Source organism: Pipistrellus kuhlii, unplaced genomic scaffold, assembly GCF_014108245.1.
Source record: "Pipistrellus kuhlii isolate mPipKuh1 unplaced genomic scaffold, mPipKuh1.p scaffold_m20_p_12, whole genome shotgun sequence".
NCBI classification, from domain to species: domain Eukaryota; kingdom Metazoa; phylum Chordata; class Mammalia; order Chiroptera; family Vespertilionidae; genus Pipistrellus; species Pipistrellus kuhlii.
The window spans coordinates 3,161,081-3,187,558 of NW_023425427.1; positions in this window are offsets into that span (position 1 = coordinate 3,161,081).

Genomic DNA, 26,478 nt, shown 5'->3' on the forward strand with positions numbered 1-26,478 from the left:
CACCAAAGTGAGACCCCTGATGCTTCTGACATGGGGTGACTTGCGGCTCCTTGTTAGCACATTACGATAACCAGGCTTGTTATAAACTCAGTGCTTTCTCCTTCCTCTTTCTCTTGAATTGTACCTCCATGAAAACACCTTTTCAGACATTTTAAAATAATTTAGATCCAAAGGAGTGGTACCCAGTGTTTTTCTTTTCTAAATTGGGTGGCTTGGCATTGAAGGGAGTCACCCCTACTTCACTGTCACACAGCCTGTTGCTGTGTCCTACCTTCAGGGAGGAGTTCCTCACCACAGCCCTGGTTAGACTTGCATGCTTTTGGAATTTGCATATCACTTACTATCTGATCTGAAGACACTGGACGTGAGTGGTGGTAATTTTCCAAAAAGGGATGCTATTATCGGAGTAACAGATAACACTAAGCAGGAAGAAGGGCTATGCAGATATCTGTTTGAACCAGAGTGGAGCTGGGAATTCTGAACAAGAGAGCCAGAGGCACCTGCAGGGGTCCTTGCCATTGTGGCCTTGAAGACACTGAGGCAAAGTGTAACCCAGAGACCTGCAGGAGTTCACCTGCACAGGACTGGCTTCTGTGTCCTGGTTCCACAGGGTGCCCAGCCAACCTCACTGTGTCTCTGTGGTTCACAGGCTGGCTGCCCCATTGTGTGGAAATGAAGCATTCAGGAGGAATCGTTGAAATCATCTTTAGAATTTTCCTGCTGGGTTGCACACTTTTAATATCAGAGTTAAAGGCAGAGGGTGGGTGTAAAGAGCATTTCCAAAGGGCAGGTGGGGGAGGGTTTGAGAAATTGGGGGCCTAGAAGAGGGAGAAGGAAAGAAAATGGTTTTGTGATGAGACTCTCCTGAGAGTTATACTCATCCAGTTTGGGGGTGGGGGGAGGGGTTGCTACTCCTGGGAGATGGTTCAACCTTTCTCTCCTGTTGTCCCCAGCAGGAACCCAGAGAAAGGAGAGTGTGGGGATGTGTGGGTGGGGATGAGGCAGCTGTGAAGTCTGCCAGAATTCAGATCCTGTTGGTGAGCAAATTATCACCTTTTCCAGACGCCAGTCTAGGAAAGTTGCCTGCATAAGGAGGGGAGCAGAACAGAGTGAGGGGCACCTGTCTAGAGAGAAAGTAATCCGAGAAGGCTGACCTCTGTGTACAGTGAGAGAGTGATGGAATGATCTATTAAAATATTCATGATAAGCCAACAAGCATTGATAGAGCATGACTCTGCACCAGACTCTGTACTTGACCCTTGACCTCAATGATCTCATTTAATCTTCACATCGACCATGTTTATGAGAGTGAGCAGTGTTGTGTTACCCCTGAGATAAAGATATATGGGACCAGAGAAGGTTGTTCTTTCTCTCTGTGTGTGTGTGTGTGTGTGTGTGTGTGTGTGTGTGTGTATGTGTGTGTGTTTGCCAAGAACACAAGACTAATAAGAGGAGAAATAATATTGTGGCCCAAGTGAATCTGTTCCGAAGCCTGCGTGACAGAGGAGGTCATTTTACACCATTGCCCCCATTAGCTTGTATGACAGAAACAATCTGGTTTTTAGAGCCATGTTCCAAGTCCTCTCTGACTCCGGAATCTGTGCTTCTAACTACCATGTCACGTGGTTTAATTCTCAACCTGTGGCCAGCCCCAAGTGCCCGAGAAAATAAATCAGCAAATGGGAACCCGACAGGATTGGGTAAACAGCAAAGGCTGGCGAAGAGAGTCAAACAGTATAGTTAGGAAAGCACAGAACAGTGTTGAGAAGCCAAGCAGGAGAGCCGAGAATGAAAAGCTCGTGGTGGTGATGACAAAGAATTCACTGTAACAGGCCTGTTTTTCAATTTTCTCCCCCCAGCTGATCTGACAACAATCTCGTTCCAACCAAATTCTCTTGTGCCGCATGGCTCTGTTTTTCCATCTCATTTTCTCTCACCTATTTTATTTCCATTCCATTAAACACTGCCTCCTCGTCCTTCCTGGCCACTCTATTTTCTGCCCGGCCTGGAGATGCTCCCCAAGCACTCGACTCTCTCCAACAGCTTGCCTTCTTCTTCTGCGGGGTGACTAATAGCTTTTTGCTGAGCTACGAGTCCTCTGGGGGCAGGGAGGCTTTTATCCCAAAGGGAAACCCTCTAACTGGAGCTGGGAGACAGAAGGAAGTGGGGGGAGGGGTGTTTGTAGAAAGACCAGGGATATACTAGGTCCTAGGGAGATGACAAATAGAAAGCAAAATGAGAGAAAAAGAGGATGGAAGGAGTGAAAAGAGTAAAGAGAGAAAAACTTTTAATTCAAGAAATGAAGGGATGTCAAACAAAAAAGAATCACAGAATGAGAGGGGAAAGTAAGGAGAGGCAGGAGGTAAAGCAAAACAGAAAGGGAGAAATGAAAATTAAATAACAGGTAAGGCAGAGGAGAGAGAGGGAAAATAGTAAAGGCAAGACACCCGAGTTGGAGTGGGGGGAGTGAAACTGGAGTGAAGGGGCTGGAAGAGCAAAATGAAGTCATCAAGCAGGTCCATGGAGAAAGCAGTGGGAGACGTAGATCGCCAGCAGGAAGAAATATGGAGAGCAAAGGAAAACACACCCAGCGGGGAGAAGATAGATGTAAGCAAAGCAAGACTGACAGCGATTCTTAGATAACAGGAAAAGATTACTTTTTTCAAGCTTACTTTTTTCTCTTGCCTCAACAAACACACCATTTTATTTTAGTAACACATGAGCACATTAAAATAGCTGAAAAAAATTATAAGTAATGCCAGGGAGCTGTGTATAGAGGGGTATGATCTGGTCAGCAATGCCTCCTAAAGCCCCCAGGGCTTCGTTCAAGCTTTAGGAAATAGTAGTCATCATCATGACAGATAATATCAACTGCAAATATACTGTGTGCTTGCCCTGTGCTTAGCTCTTTGCCTGTGTTCCTACCTGCAATTCTCATAACAGGTCTATGATGCAGTTACTATTTTATTATTATCTTTGGTGCTGAGATGAGGACACGGAGGCTTAGAGGGAATGGAGAAACTTGCCCATGGATGCACAACTGCACATTAGATCCAGTATCCAACTCAGGCAGCACAACACCAAAACTTATGCTTTATTCACCAAGTTCCAGAAAAGCAAGCGTGGCATCTAGAAGCAGGGCATGTGATGTAGACTGAGCACTTACTGGGTACCTGGCACCATCCTGGTGGGCAGGAGATAATCAGAGATAAATACTAAGAAGGTAACGGGATAATGGTGGGGAGAATATATACCAATGAACAGCTTACATTAAGTGAAAGTGATACTTTCTTGGATGGAAGAACCATTGTTGTAGGGACAGGGATGTGCAATGGCCCTTCATGGGCAGGGTTTGCAGGGAGGGTAGAAGTTCTTGGCAAATATTTTCCAAAAAAAGACAGGTAAAAGATAATTTTGGCTCTGAGTGACACAAGCCATTCAACTCTGCGTTGGTCGCACCTAAGTAGCTATCCACAACCTGTAACTGAATAAAAAAGCATGAAAGATGTGTTTCCAAAAGACTGGTGCTAATGAAATTTGAATCTTATATGATTTCCATAAGTCACAAAATATTATCTTTAAATTGGTTTTCAATCATTTGAGAAAGTAAAAAACATTCTTAACTCATGGTGGGAGGATGGATTTGGCCTGAGGGCTGCAATTGACCAGCTTCTGCTCCAGGTAAAAATGAGGGAGAGTATTCCCAGTACAGAGAAGCATGTGTAAAATCAGAGGGGCCTGAGAAGACTGGGGGTTCCCTGAGTGTTGCCAGTGTCTGCCCCAAGTGCAATGCAGCCCCAGGCATGATTGAGTTTGGGCTAGAGATGTGCTTTGGGACTGAATGAAGCATGTGGAACTCCTCATGTAGAGCCCTTGAAGTAAGTTTTAAGCAGAATTTTACCACATCAGAATTTTAGATAGAAACAACAAATAGGAGATATTGGAGTCTCAAGCAATATTTGAGGCATGGACAGAAAAAGGCCCCAACTGAAGGAAGGGCAACAGGTGTGGAAGCAGGGCAATTCTGAATGTGGTTTTAGAGGTGGAATTGATGGATTTTGGTGGTGGAATCATTAAGAAAAAAATGAGCTGAAACCAGTTTGGCTCAGTGGATAGAGCGTCGGTCTGCGGACTGAAGGGTCCCAGGTTCGATTCCGGTCAAGGGCATGTACATTGGTTGCGGGCACATCCCAGTAGTGGGTGTGCAGGAGGTAGCTGGTTGATGTTCCTCTCATCGATGTTTCTATCTCTCTATCACTCTCCCTTCCTCTCTGTAAAAAAATCAATAAAATATATTTAAAAAATAAAAAATTAATTTAAAAAAAAGAAAAAAAAATGAAGAAAGACCCTGAGAAGCATGCCTCACTTGGTAGTTGTTCTTCTTCTTTTTTTTAATATATTTTATTGATTTTGTACAGAGAGGAAGGGAGAGAGATAGAAAGCTAGAAACATCGATGAGAGAGAGTCATCGATCAGCTGCCTCTTGCACACCCCCTACTAGGGATATGCCCGCAACCAAGGTACAGGGCCTTGACCGGAATCGAACCCGGGTCCCTTCAGTCCCCAAGCCGACGCTCTATCATTGAGCCAAACCAGTCTCGGCCGGTAGTTGTTCTTCTAAAGTGAGTCAAAGGAATTAAGTGTAATAAGGATTCTGAGCAATTTTACAGAACAAAAAAAGTGTGTGTTTGTGTGAAGTTTTCTGATTACATAGGTACTATAGTTTATGCAAGTTAAGATAGAGACCCCAATAAATCAACCACACATACATTTTCAGTGACTACGAAAAACCTCTGTGTACCACTTCAAGCCCTTTGGACCTCACCTCTTCACCTCTTATTCTAGCCATGTCAGATGTATCCTAGCTGCATCTTGCCTCCAATACACATGAGGCATCTCTAGCTTTTTACCCCAGGGCTTCTCTGACTACATATCAAGGAACAGCTATGTGAAATATTTTGTCTGGGAACATGTGCAATATGGAAGCCAGAGTCAACATACAAAGAATCAGATCCTGACCAGTGGGAGCTGGGAACAGACATATGAATGCCTTCCCCTCCTCTTCTGTAGGCAGATAGTTCTGAGATGAGTGCATTCTGGTGGGATTGTGCTCCAGTTGCCTGCAGTGATGGTAAATGCAGTAAGGCAACCGTGTAGTTAGTCCCATTTCCTCCTCCTCTGCCTCACTTCACTAACTTTTCACTCCTGCTCTCTAGATTCTAATGTATCTAAATGTTCTATTCCTAGGAGAACTCAGGAAAAGGAAGTTGATTATCATCAGAAAATTATTTTTTGCCCAGATAATTTGCCAATGTAAATATTCCTAGTTAGCAGGCAGCTTTCAAGTGGTAATTTTTGAGACACAGGTCCTTGCCATTGTGTGGCTCTGACATCTTTTAGAACCTCAAAGCTCCCTCTGAAGGGAAACAGTGGATTGAAAAGGCACTATTTCTTTAACTGTCTCAGGACTTAACGTGGCATGTTTTCTATCCTCTTTCATTCCATATGCAGGCATGGAGTCACATGACTCTATCCAGACACATGAGGGTTTGGGAAATGTAGTTCCTATTCAGTACCCTTTTCTTAACAGATACCACACTATAGGAAAGCATGTATTTTGGTGAATAGCTAGTCATTTCTATATCAATGTTTGATGTATAAAATTTGAAAACAAATAAGAGTAGAAAATAAGTCACTATGATTCCACCATTCGGAGATAGCTACATATATAAAATCCTATAGTAATTACAGATTTACATTCTAATCAATTCACTTAATATTTTGTTCTATTATAATAGTAATTTTACTATGAACTAATGTACATATGAACTATACAAGTTAATGTTATAATATTAAATAAAATTTTTCTCATTTTTTAAATATTCTTGACATGTCAGGAAGGCTGAATTTGAGTTTACCTATCATAATCAACGTGGAAACAAACCTCAATGGGCACAGATACAGCTCACAGTCTGGGAGAAGGTAAGACCTGAACACAAATAAACACACGTTATGCATTATGTTATGTTATGTTATGAGTCAACACATGAATTGGTAGACTGCTAAAATGAGGCTACCAACAACCTTATGTGTCTTAACTTTAGCCATTCATTTTTTGTTTTTCTTTTGAAGTCTTAGTGAAATTAATGAAATATATCATTGATATTGGATGTTACAGAAATGAAACACCAATATTAAATTAATAAAATGTCAACTGTCATTGCTACTAGCACCAAGTCTATAATATAGCCCCATAGAGAATAGGGAAAGGGAATGGGAGGCAAAGATAATATCTATTTGGAAACAGGGTTGCCATCTGAAAATCAAACATTCAAGCAGTTTTGGGATATAGGAGAATCTTGTCCTCAATGGGTTAGGGGTAGGATGCAGAGAAGCATATCTATAACTAGAAATAATTTTAACTTCCTAGAGATGAATAAAGTATATTGCTTGGGGGCAATCATGTCTTCTTTTCTTCATGCTGTAAATACATGGCCCCAAAGAGTCATGGGAGTTCCAAGAAGGAAGCTATGATTTCCATTAGGGATAAGAGAGTATGAAGCACTGCTGACTGGCTTCCTGGAAGAAATGGAACCTATGTTACGGGGTATCTGAAGAATGATATGTAACTAAAAACTTGCTTCAGAGCCAAACAACTAGGCTGAATCTCATGTGATGTTTTCTAAGAAAGTGACCTTGGCAATTTTCCTTAACTTTTCTCTATGTCCTATATAAAACAGGGCTAATAACACATGCCATTATCATGGAGTTTCTGTGAGAAATCGATGCAATAAAGCATTCTAAGCAGCATCTGGCCAGAAAGTGACCCCTACCTGTTATCCAATTTTTCCAAGCCCTAAAGATATGCTAAATTGCATTTGTAAAATTGTCTTCAATCCTGAAACACCTAGAAAGTTTAACATTTACTTTAAAAACATTGAAGACTTTGACAAATTTTCTAAAATGTACATAGAAAAATAAAAGACCTAAGTAAACTTGACAAAAGAAAAGCAAAGAGGGAAAATTGTTTCAATCAGACATGGAGACAAAATCATAGTAAAAAAAAATGTTATGGATTTAAATAGTAAAGGTCAAACAGACCAGTGAAGGAAAATAGTATGAAGATTCTTGATAAAGACTATAAAGAGCATAAACCTGATCCATTTATATGTAGCATCTTAATATCTGATGGAGAGGTACTAAAAACCAATGGGGAAAGGACAAATCAGTTAATAGATGGCCCTGGGAAAACTGGATCACTGCCTGAGGAAAAATAAGTCACAATCTCAGAGAATTATAACCTTGTGGTAGAGAGATTCTTGTTAAATATGACCTCAAATATATAAATTCTGAAGTTTGGAAAAGGTATGGAAATTTACATTAAAATTATAGATTTTCATTCAAAAATTGGTATTATGTACAGGACTAACAGAGTAACCTATTTGGGGATATTGTACTTGCAGTGACAAAGTATGACAATATCTGTGTCTTGTCTTGATCTTAGTGTAAAGTGTCTAGTTTCTGATCATTTGGTATAATTTCAGTTATAACGTGTTTTTTTTTTGTGGGTTGGCTGGCTTGTTTGTTTTCCTGGAGATATTCTTTGCCAAGTTGAGGAATCTGCCTTCTATTCTTAGTTTTCTGAGATTATCCTGATTGGGTGTTGGAAATTGTCAAATGCCTTTTCTGTATCAGGTGATATGATCATGTGATTTGTCTCCTTTGGCTTGCTGATTAGTGGATAATACTGACTAGTTTTGGAGACCAGCCTTGCCTACCTGGGATAAATTCCCTTTAGTGCTATTCATTAATTCTTTATATACATTACAAAATTTTTTTTGGTAATATGTTACTGAGGAATTTTTCATAAGGATTATTGGGCTACAGTTTTCCTTTCTTGTCTCTATCATGCCTTTTTTTAGGGTAAGGCTAAGCTTATTGAATGAATTAAGAAATGTTCTATCTGCTTCTATTTTCTGGAAGAGATTATGAGGAATTGGTATGACTGTGTTGTTGTTTTTTTAATGTTTAGTAGAATTCACCTATAAAACCAGCTTGGTGTGGTGATTTTGGCAGAAGCTATTAATTATACAATTTTAAAAATGTGTAGCTATATTCAGATTATATTTTTCTTGTATTGAGTACTTTCATTGCTTTGTAAATTTCATCTAGCTTATAAAATTTGTGGGCATATTGGTTTTTATACTTTTCCTTTATTATCCTTTTAATGTTCAAAGCATTGCTAATGATGACCCAACTTAGATTTCTGATATTTAAATGTGTGCCTTTTATTAATCAAGATAATTAGCCTGGCTAGATATTTATCAATTTTATTGATTTTTTAAATAAATAGTTTGGGTTTGAATTGATTTTTTCTATTGTTTTCAGATTCATAGATTTTTTTTGCTCTGATTTATGTTAATTACTTTATTCTGCTTGTTTCAGATTTAATTAGCTTTTACTTCTCTGTTTTCCCGAGATGGAATGTAATGTTTTTGATTTTAGATATTTCTTCTTCTTTTCTAAAATATAAACTTAATACTATAAATTTTACTCTTAACACTGCTTTCATTGCACACCACACATTTAAATCAGTCATATTTCAATATTTATTTAAATCAAAATGTTTTAAAAATTTTTTGTAACATCATCTTTGACCAATGTGCTATTTTGAAATATGCTGTTTAATCTCAAAATAGTTGAGGATTTCACATTTATCTTTCAGATATTGATTTCTTGCTTAATTTCATTGTAGTCAGAGAGCATGCTTTGTATTATTTTTATTCTTTTAATTTTGTAATGTAAGTGTTATGGCCCAGAATGTGACATCTTGGTGAATGCCCGCTCTGAGCTTGAGAAGAACATGCATTCGCTGTTGTTAAAGAAATATTCTATAAATGCCAGTTAGATAAAGTTGATTGATTGTGCTGTCTAGCTCAACTATATTCTTACTGATTTTCTCTCTACTGGATCTACCAATTACTGAAAAAAGTAGTAATGACTTTTTCAATTACAATAGTGGGTATATCTCATATTCCTTTCAGTCTTATAAGTTTTTCCCTCACGAATTTCCACTCTTAATTGTACTTGGCTCTCTTCTTAGGCGCATACTCACACTTAGGATTGTTATTTCTTCTTGGGCGGATTGATCTCTTTATCATTATGCAATATCCCTCTTTATTTGTGATAATTTCCCCTTTTTTTGAAATCCAGATATCTGAATTTTTAAAAATCTGATGATGAGAATGATTTGAAATGACCAAATAAGTCTCTGGGATTCTATGCCTTAAATCTGACCTCTGTTCTTGTATCCTATTGCCTTCCACCCGACTCTCCCTACTGAACTTAAAATTCTCTGAGTTGCCACTGAAGAACTTTGTGTCTCTATTTCTCTGTAGTAACTACAGCCAGCTGCCTGTCATGCTTCATTTCCTATAGACACTCAGCTGCTTGGGTACTTACCAGAAGCAGCTGTTAGACAATCTGGAGAGTAAGCCAATGATGCTTTATTTGGGGGGAAGGACTGCTGACAGAGGGAGAAAGTAGAGGCATTGAAGGCATCCAAGGGCCTTGGAAGGAGGGTATTGAGGGGGCATATCAGAGAGGAAAGATACATGCCAGAAGCCTCACTGCCTTGTTCCTCCATCCCTTGGGAAACAGCCTCTGTGAGCAATCCAGGCCTATTGGACTGGAGACAGCGAGGGTCAGGGAGTTTGCAGTAGATATCTGTCATTTGAGTCACCCCAGTGAAAGCTACTTGCCTCCAAGAAAAGAAAAGCCACTTCCTACTCACTTGGGCCACATTCTCACTCCTTGAATCCATCCCTCTTCTCTCACTGAGAATGGCCTTTGGGTCCCAGAGGTGAGATGAAAGCAGGAGAATTTAAAACTGTGAAAGCAATCCCTGTGAAACTGCAGTGTGAGGGACAGCAATCTTGGCTGTAAGCAGCACTGGTCTGGGGCATTGGCTGACCTGCTTTCTGTGCCTGAAACCTTGGCCCAACCTTAGCAGAACCTTAGGAAAGGAACAGAACCTCCCTTGGCCTTCGTTTCTTCCCCCTGTTGGATTTGACAGAGTGTGTTTTAGTAAGAAAAGTTGAAGAACAAGGACAGAAAGAGCCCTGGATATTTACTTTACCATAAACTCAATATGAATCTGTGAAATGAAGCAACTCTGGTAAAAGTAAGGTGATTTTAGACCTTTTTCTCATTCATTCATACTGTCTCTATAAATGGAATGTTTGCTGTGTGGCTTTGTACAAGTTGCTAAGGTAAAGCAGTTGGGGGCAAATCTAAGCCAAAGGAGACTCTGGGCTGTAATGTAAGAATCAAGTCCACAGAAGATCCCCTACCACCAACAGAGAAATTGATAGCAAAAGATGACTCTTCTGCTGAGTTCAGGCTCAGCTCTTGAACTCAACAAAGGAAAACAAGGGAACGAAATGATTTCAGAAGAGCATTTTGAAAGGGGAGAAATATTTCTTCCCCTGGGTTTTTGAAGCATGGAAAAATTATTAGCCATAAAGGGAGTCGGAGTCAACCAGTTGAACTCCCATGATTTGCTTCAGTCTTCTTACATCTCAAAAGTAAAGAGTTTGTCTAGGGAACTAAAATGCAATGCAAAGTAAGCTCAGAGCTCCAATAAGCTGTCAATACACGTGAGTTAGCTATGACCTTGTGGTCAGAGACTGGGAAAAGAAAATAGCCATTTTCCCCTATCACAATATTGAGAAAAACCTGAGGTTCAGGACATATGGGTGATTTTTATAGTCTTTGTAGCCTTGGTGTCCTCCAAATGCTCCTACATAATAACTATGGTGACTGAAAAGGTTCTCAAAATGATTGCAGGTGGTACATAAATCTAACACTAAGAAAGAGTGAATCACATGATGAGAAAATAATTTTCATTTTGACTTGCTTCCAATTCTTCAGGTTATGTTAAAGAGAAACTCCCAGTTTGGGGCTAATAGATCTTTAACACCTTAATTTCATCCTCCTTTGTTTTTATTCTTCACCTGAGGATATGATTCTTGATTTGAGAGAAAGAGAAAGACACACACACACACACACACACACACACACACACACACAAGTTTCCATGTGAGAGAGAAACATAGATCTGTTGCCTCCCTTACTCACCCCACAACTGGAAATTGAACCACAACCTAGATATGTGTTATCCTCTTCTATAACAAAGAAAAAAATAGGCCTTATCATGAGAGTCTTGGATCAGCAAGAATATCTACTTAGAATTCAATAAAATTTAGTTGTTTCCATTGGATTTGATTTTGAAGATATAATCAATACTCATTATTCGAAGATTTTATATTTGAGAATTCACCTACTTGCTAGAATGTATTTGCACCCCCAAAATCAATACTAGCAGCATTTTGCAGTGAACGCATGTGGCATGGTAAATGAAAAAACTGAGTCACCCCACTCATATGTTCCCACCTAAGGCTTCACACAATGGCACTCTGCCTTCTTGTTTCAGCTCTAACACTGTAAACAGGTGTCCTTTTCATGGTCTGTTTAGTGCCACATTCCCCCCGTTTTTGTGGATTTTTCATTGGTGGTGATTTTTTTCTTTAATATGGCTCCTAAGCACAGTGCTAAAAGTGCTATCTTGTGTTCCTAAGCAAAACAATATGCCTGACAGAGAAACTGTTTTAGATAAACTCCATTCAGGCATGAGCTGTAGTATGGTTGGCTGTGAACTGAATGTTAGTGAATCAACAACATATATTAAATCAACAGCATGTATTAAATATGCTGTCTTAAAACAGAAACACATTTAAAAAAAAGGCTAAGTATTGATGAAATTGTGTGGCCTGAGGCTTATGGGAACCTAATCCTGTATTTCCCATAGGTGCATCAGTCCCCTATTTGCCAATTGTGTGCTTGTGGAGACTTTATAGAACATAAGTACAATGAGTAATGAAAATCAAACATACTTCTATTTTAGGCAAGCAGTTTGAACCTTCTGTCTATGATAGTGCTATTGAAAGTACCCTATAAAATAAATGTAAGTAAAAGATCAAGTTTATTTAAGTAAAACCAAGTGAAGTTGCACACGAATAGTATAGGCTGTTTGATGTTATGGCCCAAATTTGAAACCAATAAGGGAAAGTCAAGTTTGAGGATCACTGCTCTGCTCTTTGAGTAACCAGACAAAATGTTTAACCCATCCTTAAGCCGCCATGCCCTTGTCTCTACAGGGACTAACCCTTTGCACGTAGTGAGATGCTTCTAAGCAAACCAGAGGAGCAACGCTCTGAAACCTACTAGCCAACCTACCCATATGAATGAGGGGTTGCCACAATCATTGCTATTCTCTTCATGACAAATTGTGAGGATTACCAGTTCCTCTGAGCTCCTCTGCAACTGCAGTTCCATCTGTTGGGGGAGGGGGAGGAGAAACAAGTATATCTAATACCCCCCCCTCCACCCTCATTACCCACTAATAATGAAAATATAATGACCCTTTTCCCCATGTTGGTGAATATTTTTCCTGTCAACTCTGATATGCTCATAATGTGGGCAGACAGATTATTTATGACCAGGGAAATTAAATATTATTTCATTTCTCCTAATACAATCTGTGGCGTCTCCCTGCTCCCAATTCTTCCCCATTAAGGTTATTGTCTTTTCTGCTCCAATTGGCTGCGTGCTGTGGGCTTGTCACGGCCCTGGCAGAGCGCTCGGAGCCTAATGGCGATGGGAGAAATGGTGTCATTTGCAAGGCTGCTTTCCTCGTCTCTTCTAAATGAAGACATTTGGTCCCTGCGAGTCAAAGCCTATTTTGATGAGTCTAGATGCATTTGGACTAATGGAACAGGACAGCGATGGCTGTAATAGATTTCCTGAACTGGGTTTTCTTTCTCAGAATCGCAGAATTTCAGAATTGGGAGGGTCAGGGAAGGCCATCTGTTTCAAGTCTCTAATTTTGCACATTGGGACACTGACAAGCAGAGAAGGGGGCACACTTAATGAAATCTCTGGTGAGAACAGTTTTTTTTCCACTGCCAAGCGCATTCCAATCATCATTCTCATTTTTGACTTACATCTTTTTCAGGGACCCATGGCCCCACTAAGTACTCAGAGATATGATCACGTTTTAGAAGGTGCAGAGACAGGACTCTTTCCAGAACAGGAAATGTCTTTCAGGAGTCTGCACCTTTGGTTCATGGGCTCCCTCAGGCAATGTAAGAGGCAGCACTCCCCATGGGGTTAGCTGGAGTTTCCTTAGGAGTGGAGGGCAGCAACTTCTCCCTTTGCCCAATTCTGCCTTCCTCCCCACTGTTCCATATGCATTGATTAATTCCTAATATGGAACCCCCTCAGGTCAAACCCCATCTTAGTGCTTGCTTCCAGAGAACTCAACCTGCAGCACTGAGGAGGCAAAAATGGGTGGTGAGGCTCTGTCTCCCTGTTCTTACACGTATTTTACTCCTGCCATGTGCCCAAACTGGTACAGGTCCAGTGAGGAAAGTACAGTCCCTGCCAATTTAAAGATCCCAGGCTGCAAGTAGTGATGGACAAGAAAATCCTTATGCCCAACAAGTACTTAATCCAGGCTGTCAACCTCTTGACTAAACTTGTACAATGCAGACCTGGAAGATAGTCTCCCCTTCCTACCTTTCTCCCATTTATTCACCCAAGAACAAACCCAAATCTGATTATGTCACTTTGTGACTTAAAATCTCTTAGGGAGATGCAGTTACAGTTCAAATTAAGCCCCAGCATCTTTTATTAGCCCCAGCCTCTTTCCCCAATATCATTCCTTTCTAATTCCTGGCGCCTTAGTAACGTTTAGCTGTTTTCAGTTTCTCAGACCCCATGTTCTCCCTATTGAAGGCTCCATATCTGCTTATTCCTCTACCCAGAACATCATTCATCCATCTATCTGCTCTGTGTAGCTGCCACATCTCATCCGTGACAACTTATTTTATTTGTCATCTCCTCAAGGCCATAGAGTTTTGTAAGTTCTATACTACAAATGCTAGTCCTCATTGGCTTATGTGTTTACTCTACTTATTTCATCGTGGATTTTAGGCAAAGGATGGCCTTTGCTAATTTGCACAAGGCTTCCAAGTAGGCATAGGAAGTGGAGAGGGGCATTCACCTCCACAGCTGCCTACTTTCACCACTGAGCACAGTTCATTCCCTGCAGAGTACGTGTTGCCATTTTATCCTTATTCCATTTGCTTGTTTTCTTTATTCTTCATCTACTCTATTAGATTGTAAGCACCATGTGGTCATAAAAATAATTTTTTCTTCTCCCATAAAAATACTGCCAGCCTTACATAGTGCCTGGCATCTAAAAAGTGCTCAATAAACATCTGCTGGGGAAAATGATTGTTGCATAAACTAGGTAAAGTGGACTGGTGGTTTTGAGCTAAACTGTGAAGTAAGCATAGGATTTGAAAAGGGCTCTGAGAAAAAGGAGGCATTTTTGGTGACGATGGGGAAGAACTCCTTCTCTGCAAAATGAACAGAAATCACCTGTGTTAAAGTGGGGTGCTCACAAATATTAATGCTGGCACAGTATCTGACAGGGTGATCCCCAATAACATTTCTGTTAGTATTACCTCATTCTCTTACCATGGCTAATGCATAGCAGAATCATTACTGTCATCCACTGAAAAGGACAGGGTAATGTAAAAATATAAAAGCAACCTTTCTAATTAGCTTGCGTGATCTGGAGAATTCTCAGGAAGAAGTTGGATGTGGTAACTTTTGAAGTGCCTTCCAGCCTTGCGATTTACAGTGAGATGATGGAAAAACAGACTTCACAGGACGTGAAGCACATCCCAGAGCCCAGACTGCTGGGGCAGTGATAAAACTGCTGCCTGTGTTTCTCTTTCTTTTGGAATTGGCTCTCCCCCCAATTGCTGGGGTTTGCTGGACAGATGCCCCCAGGAGGCCAAAGGAACTCAGACAAAGTCTATTTCACCAACCTTGGTGGCTCTCTTTAAACTGCACTTACCAAAGGAATAAGGCCCAACATCAATTTTTCAGTTAAAACCTTTTTACATCTCCAGAGCTAGGAAGTCATCAGTGCCTCAAAACACTTTTGAAACATTTCTCTACTTTAAGAAGAAAAACATTACTGACTTCAAAACCCCCAGTTCCATGGTGAGTCCTCAAAGTTGAGGTCACTTGTTCTTTGCTTCCAAGTATAAGATCACCCTTTCATTCCTCTTTCTCTCTCTCTTTTTATTTAGGTCAGTATTTGTATTAAATATATTCTGTTAATATATTGCACTTTCCAAAAAGCAAAAAAGCAACTTCCATCCTTCCACAAGAAAATAAAAGGCCGTTGCAAAGCTTTAGGTTGATAAATGATTTGGGTATTAGAGAAAATGTGGGTGTCAGGAGGAAAAACAAACAGAAATTTAAAGGTTTGAAAGCACTTCCCCCAGTCATCATATTGTGCGTTTTTTAATATTTTTTGTTACAAAAGTTGGTTTTTTTTTAATGTACAACAGGCCCTAAGACTCAATATATATTTTAAAACCATATCTATGGTTTTAGAGTGTTATTAGGAGTAGACACCTCACTCTGCTGCTCCTGTCCTTCATACTGTTTTAGGGTTGTGACAACACAGTTCTCAAACCTTTTACTTAAACAGGTATTTTATACTAGATACATACAGGTGTTACTTCAATTAGCTGTACCACTGCTTCTGGCCATGGGCATCCAAATTCCCATCCCTGATTGTAAAAGAATCGCTGCTGCCTTCAGTTCCAACTAGGTCAGGCAATCTATCCAAAATTCTTCCTTTTTTTTTTCCTTTTTTTTTTTTTTTAGCACACAGTTGCCTGTAACCCACTTCCTGGTACTAATCTCTGTGGATTTTGGTAGCAAAATAGAAAGAGAATGGACACTTTGGCAATAAAAACATTTATTGAACTAATATTGCATAGTTTACAGACCCAACAGTAGTCAAGTCGTGGATCTTAAAATGTGCAGAAATCAAGAGAGGCTGGGCAGCAGGAGATGCACCCGTGGGCTGCACATTCTGGAAGCCCTGTGCCACATCCAGTGAGGGCCCCTGGATGCTGCCATTTGCCACTGTACCGTTACCACCCCTGCATCTGTGCATCCCGAGAGTCATAGTCATGGGCAGGGCCTCTTGGTTGCCAATCTTAAGCCAAGTGCCTGCACCCACACTTCAGCTCCCAGCAAAACATGTGCAATAACAGTTGGTGGGGGGATTCTTTCTTTTTTTTTTTTTCAAAATGAGAACAAGGGTCGGATATGGAGCACTAAATTGGCAAGCTTCAGTGGCGGAGTATAAGTAATAATTAGGTTCAAAAACTTGTCCATGTTTTAAGTCCTCCATCGTAAGGCAACATGAGAATTGAGTAAAGAGATAGGTTCGTATAAGAGATGCAGTAAATGAAGATAATGGAGCAACAATCCCACCAAATTTCATACAATAATCACTCACAATCCATCATAAACCACAGTCATATCCAAGACAGAACATTTATTCATTTATTACAAAAGTACACGTTAAGGCTCTATTATCTAAGCAATGCTGTGAATTCAGTCCCTATCCTTGGGAAATTTACCATATAGTTCATTGCCTTTGGTGATTTTAATAGAATCAAATAATTGACTGCCTTCAGTTTCATGTACATGAAATTGAAACTCACTATGTCTTTTTCTGCTATTATGCTGGCAAAGAAAATTGATTCATCCTGTACACTGAAATACCAAGAGGAAATGCAATGAGCAAGAAAAAAATGTTAAAAAAAATGATTAGAAGATTGGGATTGGGTGCAAAGGTGGAGTTTGGGGTTCTAGTCCACTGAGAGTTTTTTCATCGGTCAGTGAATCTCAGTGCCAGTCTCCTGACCTGTTAAACGGGTAACACTTGATTCTAGTTGTCTTATTTCTTTTCCAAAATAAGGTAGGACAATCTGCCTGGCCTTGGCTTAATCTTGATTCTTCATAATAAAGAAACATGCTTTTAAGGGCATCCAGTGACAGATATTGACTGACAATATATTTTGCAATTCTTCTCCACTCCAAGCTATTTGATAACATCTGGATATCACTCAAACTTCAGCCACTATAAATGGTTTTATCTTTCTACAAAAATTTATTTAAAAAAAAAAATCCAAGCCCTCCCAGTCATTCTCATTATCCTTACACACATTTTTTAAAGTATTAACTGGTAAGCCACAAAGAGTTCTGTTGCAGTTAGATAATTACTTGAAAATTGAGTAGTTGTTTTGTTTTGTTTTGTTTTCCTTCTATTTGATTATCTTTTCTGTAGACAATGAATGGTGAGTTCTGATAGGGGCTAACTTTGCTAAGGAAGAAAACAAATTTCTCATTCTTCACATTGCTATACAAGGGAAAATATTTTTTCCCAGGGTACAAAATTGAAAAATGTTTCTGATGTCTCTAGTCTCTTCTCTCATTATCAAGAGAGAAATAAATTTCCTTCTTGGCAGAGTTGAGACAAGGAATTCAGCATGATCATCTCGGGACCCCAGAGGCGCTCTCATTCAGAGTGGCAAGAAATAGCCTTCTTGGTTCACTTGTATCCTAAATTTACAGGAGATTGGGTGATAGAGCAGACCTCTACCTTCCAAAGAGCTGGTGTACATATTACAGAATAAAATTTCAGAACACCCAACTGTAGTTGCAGATGAGATTACCTGTTCTAACAGAACTTTATTTCTAATAACACGGACACTTAGATGTCTGTTTGATTCCTTTGTCTGTTCCTTAATGTAGTTATACTTGGGAAAATAATGGGATGGTACTTATGAGATCCCTGAAAACTCCAACTTGTTCCTTCTAGTGGCAGCAGGTTCATTGAGCAAGTCCTTGTCTCCTTCTAATAACAACATTCTCTGCACATGCTAAGTCTGATTTCTAGAGAGAGTTCTCACAGAGCCATGGTAAGCATTTCATATTCCTTTTATAAAAAAAATGCATGCAATTGATTTTTTTAATAATATAACACAAATCTTTCTACTTTCTTCTTAATAACACATTACTCACCTCTCTCTTTTTTCCTCTGAAGAAAGGAAACCAGCTTTAATTGTATGACAAATATCAGTGAGCTCTTTTAGGAGACACATAAAGGGGATTTAGCTAAAATTCCCCAGAACCCTATGTTTGAGGTTAAGGAGTAAATTAGTCATAGTAAAATACCTTCTGTGGTCCGGAACCTCCAATCAAATGATACCTTGAAATGAGGCTTTCTCCCTGTGGCCATTAGACCATTCCCTGAAATGTATTTAGCCTGGAGACGGTAGATTACACACAAGATGATGGGGTTTTGCTGGAGCACTGTAGTTTGGTTCTTACTGCATATGCTATGCTTGAATAGTAAGAGAAGAATTGGTTTTTAGTGATGTTACTTAAGAAGATTGATGAATTTTTGTGTGCATGGACAGACTGGTCCTTAAATCCCAGGTTGCTCTTACTAAGAACTCAAACCACATTAATTTAACCCCATTCCTTCCTTCCTTCCTTCCTTCCTTCCTTCCTTCTTTCCTTCCTTCCTTCCTTCCTTCCTTCCTTCCCTCCTTCCTTCCTTCCTTCCTTCCTTCCTTCATCAATTCAAAAAAAGTATTGTCAGTCAACTGGCATTTTTCTAAGCACTGGCATGTTTCTAAGTACTAGAAATACACAAATCAACAAAATAGACAGCAATCTTAAATCCTAGTGGGAAAGATGGGTAACAAAAGTAATAGGTAAATGAGAGAGTATTTTAAAAGCAATAAGTTCCAGAGGGGAAAATAATAAAATAAGAAAGGGATGCCTGGATTATTTCAGGCAGAAAATGAAGTGTGAAGTTTTATATTGAGAATAAAGCATCTAAACAAAGCCTTAAGGAGAAGAAGAGGAGAGGGGGGATGCAGGAAAGAGCATCCAAAAGCCAGGAACAACAAGCTCAAGGGCTCAGCCAGGAGCACGTCTGAGCTTTAAAGAAACAGTCAGAGGCTACTGATTAGAGTTCAGTGACCAAAGAGTAGATTAGTAGGAAATGAAGTCAGAGAAAGAATTAGAGGTCAGATTATGTGTGGCTTTGGGTTGTGTGATTGTCTGTCTCTTTCTTCTTCCTACTGCTTCCAGCAGTGTTCAATAAGAAACTTTGTTAGCCTTGTTCAAATATGAACGGAAATCCTCCTCAAATGTAGGAGGTTTTTAAGGTGTAAAGGAAGAATAAGCTTTGTTGGTTCAAACCACTGGACTTTTGGGGTCATTGGTTGCTGCATCCTCATCTGGATTAATCTGACTAATAAAATAGCACGTGCCCCTGCTGTGACTCTATCAGGCCTGCTAGAATTGTATCTATTCTCACCGACTGATCACAGCATGCTCAACATGTATAGGGAACTCACACTCTTCTCTGGAACATGAGCAGTATTTGCTTTCCTCATCAATATCAACAAACTTGAAATGGTAATAGTTAGCCCTTATTCTACCTTAGACATGGGGCACTCCTTTTCCTCGCCAGTGAAGTGGTGTGAGATGGCAGAAAAGCATGCTTTAGTTTAAGACCTCTGTGAGAAGGACAGGGTACATGAATCCACTGTACGAATCCACTGCTATAGAAGGAAAGAACACGTGTAGAATAGGAAATTAGTTTTATGCAGAGAAAAATGCACCCGTAAATAATAAGTATTCAGTAATTGTTGGCTACTTTTTCATTGCAATTATTATTCTCTTATTGCCATTGTTGTTGTTGCTTTGGTTGTTATTATATCCAGATGGTCATGATGACATTGAATGTCAAAGCAAAGTTTTATTGAGCACAGAAATTTACTTTCCACCATTCCCTCTATACCAAGGCATAAATGAAACTGAAAACCTGAAGTCATTCAACATTTGTTAGATGTCTGCTACATACTGGGCAGGTACTCAGGAGACTAATATTGGCCAAGCCATGTTCAGGTTAATTCTCTCACTTCAGTTCCTTGGGGCAGGAAGCCATTTGTATAGGGAGGGAAAGGTCTCCATCAGACCAATTTATCTCGAGGGGGAACAGAACAGAAGACCATATTTCCCACGTCAACACAATGATGGTGGTTTGTCCATACATTTATGGCTCCCTAACCACAAATCTGTGAGTGGGGAAATTGGACTCAATCGGACTGGGTAATTGGTAAAGGCTGAAACATGAAGAGACAAGAAGATATGAAGACAGAGTCAGAGAGAATGAGTTTAGGGTAGAAAGAAAAAAAAATACCTATGTTTTGAAAAAATGAGTTTTTCCCCATTAAATGTTTTCTTCTTGTCTAAGCAAGTGTATGTTGTTTACAGTCCATTATTTAAACAATGGCAATAACATAGGGAAATGATGGTGGAAATTCTGAATAGTATGCCAAATGGCTCAACATTCATTCTTTTTTGTCTTTTCCTTCATAAACTGCACCCAGACAGACCATTCAATTCCACAAGCCATCAAGGACTGTGAGATATTATATCATTATAGTGCTATACATATAATTTATTCTTCGTGTCAATGAACTTGTGATAAATGCTGGACTTAATAAGGATTATATCACATATTTCACCTCAAGCCTTTTAAAGTAATTTTTATTTTTTAAATTTCCATTATAAATTTCATCAGCTGATCAGTCTCATGATCATGAAAAAAATTACTCAGTTCCCCAAATGAAAGTAAAATTACTCAGTACCCCAAAATGAAACTAGCATAGTAAAATCTGGGCAAGACTTGGAACCCAGCCTCTGGCCCCTCAGGCTTATTTATCTATTGGGAGAAAAAGGGTAAATGAAACCAACATTTGCAGAGCCTTGGTTGATTCATCTCTAAATTGGAAATAACAAACCCATCTTACAAGATGTCTAAAGGACAAATTCATTTAAAAATAGAATATGTGTTTTCAAAGTTAATTCTCACTGAATGCATGAGGCTGCCAAAGGTTTTATTCTTCTTTGTACTTATTTATTGTATTCAACAAGCATATGTGGAGAACTAAATGCCATAATCCCTGCTTCCTAAGAGTTTTCAGTCCACTGCAGAAAACTGCCCAAAGCATCATGCCTGCACAATCTGGTGTAAGAAGCCTTGTAACAGGCATCAGAAAACTTGCTTTGAGAAAAATCAGGAAAAGCAAGCAAACTAGGTGGGAGGCTCTCCTAGAAGGTTCTTCTGAGACTGTGTTTTATTTACTAAATCCTGAAATATATTCATGGAATTTCTGCAAAGGGCGTAGTTTGTTCAAAGTCATGGATCATTGAAAAAGTTGGCATATCCATGGTATTAATTTCCTGGAGCTCCCATAACATTAGTAGCACCAACTGGTGGCTCAAAACAACAAAAATGTATTGTGTCTCAGTTTTGGAGGCAAGAAGTGGAAAAGTAAGGTGTTATTAGGGACATGCTGCCTCCAAAACATCTAGGAGAGGGCCCTTCCTCAGCTCTCCCAGCTTCTGGTAGCCGCACGCATTGGTTTGTGGCAACATAACTCCATTCTTTGCCTGTTTTCACACAGTGGTCCCCTCCCCGTGTGTCTCTCTCTTCACGTGGCTTTCTCCTCTCTGTGTGTCTGTGTATAAATTTTCCTCTTACAAGGAATGCCAGTCTTACTGGATTAAGGCTAATGTTAATGATCTCCTCTGAATGTGATTATTTGTATCTACAATAACCCTATTTCTTTTTTTTTCTTTTTTTTAAAATATATTTTATTGATATTTTTACAGAGAGGAAGGGAGAGAGATAGAGAGCTAAAACGTCGATGAGGAGGAACATCAACCAGCTGCCTCCTGCACACCCCCCACCGGGGAAGTGCCCGCAACCAAGGTACATGCCCTGGACCGGAATCGAACCCGGGACCTTTCAGTCCGCAGACCGACGCTCTACCACTGAGCCAAACAAGTTTCGGCTACAATAACCCTATTTCTAAGGTCACATTCACAGACACCAGAGGTTAGGACATCAACATATCCTCTTTTGGAGGAGGACAGGATTGAACCCATCCTGTTTATGGGAAGTGAAGTGTGGCACATAGAAAACAGGTCTGGAAAGCAGGCAAGAAGGCTGGAGCTGGATTTTAAAGAATACAGACTGCCATGTGGAGGAGCCCTTAGTCATATTTCAGCAAGAGAGTGAATAGAGCAGCTTTCTCTTTATAAAGATAACTTTTGGCAATACAAAACAACAACAAAAAAATGGACCAAATGGGAAGTGACAGTGTTGTGTGAAGGCCAAGATTGGTAGTTTTGACACTGGATAGCTGGTGAGCCTTTTAGCCAAGATATGAATCATATATAGTAGAGCTGATTAGGAACCAATAAGAGGAGAAGTTTGAGTGTGTGTTAAGTTGACCTAGGACAAGAAATGGAATTTAAGCAAAATTTGAGGAATACAAATGATGAGTGTATTTTGCACTGGGTTAATTCTTGAACATTTTAAAATCTTAGAAGAGGTTGTATTCTGGACTCTTTTAATAGTGAGGTGACAAAGATGACAATTTAGATAAAGTACATGAGTTTTCTATTTCTGCATGATAAATCACCACAAATTTTGCAGTGTATAACCACATGTAATTATGATCTCACAACTTCTGTCAGCCTGGAGTCTGGGTGAAGGTGAGCTGGTCATCTGTTCAGAGTTCATCAGACTCAAGTCAGAGCTGTGATCTCTGAAGTCACAATCTTCTTCCATGTTTGCTGGTTGTTGGCAGAATTCAATTGCTTGTGACTGTAGATCTGAAGCCCTCACCTTCCCATGATTCCCTGCCACGTAGTGCTCTCTGGAACAGGATGCTTGGTGGTTTCAAGGCCAGAAGGAGAGCGTCAATGTTGCTTTGAATCTCTCTAACTTATAGACCATTATTTAGAGTCCTCAACTGACTAGGTCAGACCCACTAACAATTATCTCCCTCTTGATTAATTTAAAGTCAACTATTTAGGGGCATTTATTGCATCTGAAAATCCTGTTACTTTTGCCATATAATGTAACTTTCTCAGGGGAGGGATATCTCATCTTAATCACAAGTCCTGCCATATGTGGGGTGGGAGAGGATTGTAGAGGGAATGTACATCATGAGGTGGAAATCCTGAAAGCCAGCTTGGAATTCTGCCTGCCACTCAAGGTAACACAGAGAGTGCTGGTAGACCAAGGACTATACTTTATCTCTTCTGGCTTCAATTTTAATATTTTTTTCAATTTGGATTTTCTCCCTCGGTGATGCCACACATCTGATTCTCTTTGGGTAATGACATGTTTGCATAAAACCACAATTCTGGATGCAGGAAAGATCATCTGCACTCTTATATAAAATTTATGGATATTCTTAACTCTGACCATTAGGTTTGGTCACATGCTTATCCCCAGAAATAAAGATACATTTTGCACCAACCAGAAAAAAACTGACAAAACACTAAAGTTGACATATATTTAGGCAATGCTTCATGAATTTAACATTTTTTTAGGTATTGCAGATTCCTCTCAGGTAGCAGTTAAAGTCAATCTCACAATTGTAGCAGTTAATAATAATGGTGATGATAATGATTGCTCATAATTTGCACTCATACATTTTTCAAGTCAACCTCACAACAACCCATCAATTCTATTCAATAAACACTAATTTATCCTCGACTATTTATATTGTATTTGGCGCTGTGTGCACAAAAATCAGTAATCAGTAAATGACGATCTTTATCCTGACCTAGCTCCAAGTCCAGTTGGGTGAAACATACAATTCATATTATTTAATTTAAGAAAGAAAACAAGGTTCAGAGAGGGGAATTAATGAGTAGAAACCACAAACTTTGTTAAATAGAAAAGATCGTTTGTTCTAACCTTCTAGCCAGCAATCTTGTTACTGCCTCGCACTGTTATATGTTTTAGTGATATAATAGTCAACTAATTCACATGCATTCATTTATAGCTTAGAATAACGCTTTCAGGTGAAGATAAGTGGTAGAAGGAGATAACACTGCATATATAAAGGTATTTGATTTCTTCTTCGATGCTACTTTCTCTAGGTCAGGTATCCAATGTGTTATGTAGCTGCCTTTGTTGTTTCAGACCATCTGGAGCAATTTCTGAAAGTGACACAAGAGTAATCTCTCTAGAGCCATGGCCGGGACTGTTCCCAAAGAGCAGGAGAAATTTCCCAGGGAAACGAAGCTAGAACAAAGACAAGGTTACCTAATTGCTTTGCAGATTCAGAAGAGAAAAATAGAAATCTGAAACCAGTGAATGAAAACCCAGTCAGAGAAAGACAAGCATTACATGATCTCACTTGTGTGTGAAATCTAATGAAAAAATAAACTATTGAATAAAATAGATACAGAGTCATAGAAGCATGGAACAAACTGACAAGTCTCAGAGGTAAGGTGGCAGTGGGTGGGAGGAGATCAAAGAACTTCCATGCATATATGCATAACCCATAGACAGAGCCAATAGGGGTGGGTGGAGGGGACATATATAACACTTTCAACAATAAAGATTTTAAAAGAATAAAATAAAGTTCGTCTATGTTATGTAAAAAGAAAAAGTTATTTTGAAGCCAGGACAATCAAAGTAGGACCCCAGACTCTTCAGGGAGGCCTCCCAAAGAATGGCAATAGAATATAAGTTGTTGCCACAGAAATAGCTAAATGGTTTTGAAAATTGCTTACCTAGTATACAGAGGGGAAAACAATATTCAGAAATAAGTGGGACAGCTTTGTGCCACAAACAACTGCATTGTTCTAGATAAGCTCGTTGGTATTCTTTATTTAGAACTCCTTTAAAAATGCTGCCGAATCCCATTGTATTTCTATATCTGACTTCTGATTGTCTTGGGCTTCCATCACTTGAGTCCTCCATCACACTAAGCTAGAGAGGTTAAAAAAGGCCAGAGTTCTTTATTCTGTATTCAGCATTAAAGCAAGTTACTTCTTTTTCTTTTTCATCAAGTTATTCAACTTCACTAATGATTAGGCAGAGGGAATACATTGCCAGCTAATTACATTTGCAGAATGTATTTCATAGTGTAGGTATATGAGAATAAGATAATACTAATGTAACAGGCCTCAAAAGCTTTGGTTTCTGTGCATGAGAGAATGGATGGGCATGAGTCAGTGTGTGTAATTACAACAGGCAGCTAGGAGAAGAGGGAAGATACTGGAGAAAAGAGTTAGTGGATAGCAGTGAGAGGACATGTATAGGAGAAGCAAGAAACAGATTCCATTTACTGTGTGATATCAGTGAACAATTACTCCTGTCTGGGTTAGCTCCCAGATTAGTTTGTAGAAGACATCCCCAAAACCTTACCCCCAAATGAGTTTGATATTTGGCAGACCACCAGCTCCACATCATATCTCTAGCCACAACATGGCTTCTGAATTAGCCATTGGGATTTCATTCATTCTCCATGTAGAATAAGTCTATTGGCAATCGTTAAGTGGCCATATGCCAGAAAGTGTGCAAAGCCAGATGATATACCTAGCTTATATTTCTCAATTAGTAGTTGTTCTCGTAGCAATGAAGGTAAACTTATTTTTATCATAAAACAAACATAGACACAATGTGGTAGCCAATGGAGAATTTGCATGGATTTTGAGCTATAACTGGAGACTTGAAAGGGATTTTTTTCCTTATGGTTATCCAGCTTCACTTATATCTCCAGGTTTTCTAAGGTCACCTTCCTTAATGTTACAGGTATTTAGATGGTAAAAGTTTAAAAACTTGATATATTCCAAATATGTGTGTAGAATGACATGAGATACTTATTTTAAAATCTATTAATTTATTAAATATTGACCAAGAGCCTACTCTGAACCCCACAATTTATTGGCATGAAAGGAAGTTCAGTGGCATACAAAACAATCCCCTACTTTCAGTAATATGAATTCAAAGTCTATATTACATTTACGAGGTCCTTCACATGCAGTAATTTATTATAATCATATGTAATGGATTATTAATTGGCATTCATTTATTAGTTTACTTTGCACACATTTGTGGGCCATTTTCTATGTGCTCAGCACTGTGGTAGGCAATAGAGCTATGGAAGTGAATACTCAGACCTGTGCTCTGCCCTAAAACAGCATGAATTTTAACAAGGAAGACTATCAATTAAGCAATCACTTGTGCTATATAATCCGTTTTATGCAAATGAAGTAGAATGTGGTAGAGGGTAATTTGGCAAGGGTGTTTCATCTGCCTTGGGATCCATTCAGACAAGTCCCCTCAAAAGAAATATGTTTAAGACTAAACTGGACAGATGTGTGGGAGTTGATCAGATGGACAGAGTAGAAAACTGTGCATTTCAGGTAAAGGGACAGAATGAGAGAGGCTGAGGGCTGACTAGGAACATAACTTGCTCTAGTGCATGAAAGAAATTAATAATGGTTAGAACTCACCGCAAGAAGGTGGAAAGATGGGGCTGTGGAGGTAGAGTTGACCATGGAGATCTTCACAGGCCAATGGACTTCTACTTCAGCCTAAAGATGATGGAAAGATTGTAAAGAGCTTTAAGTGGG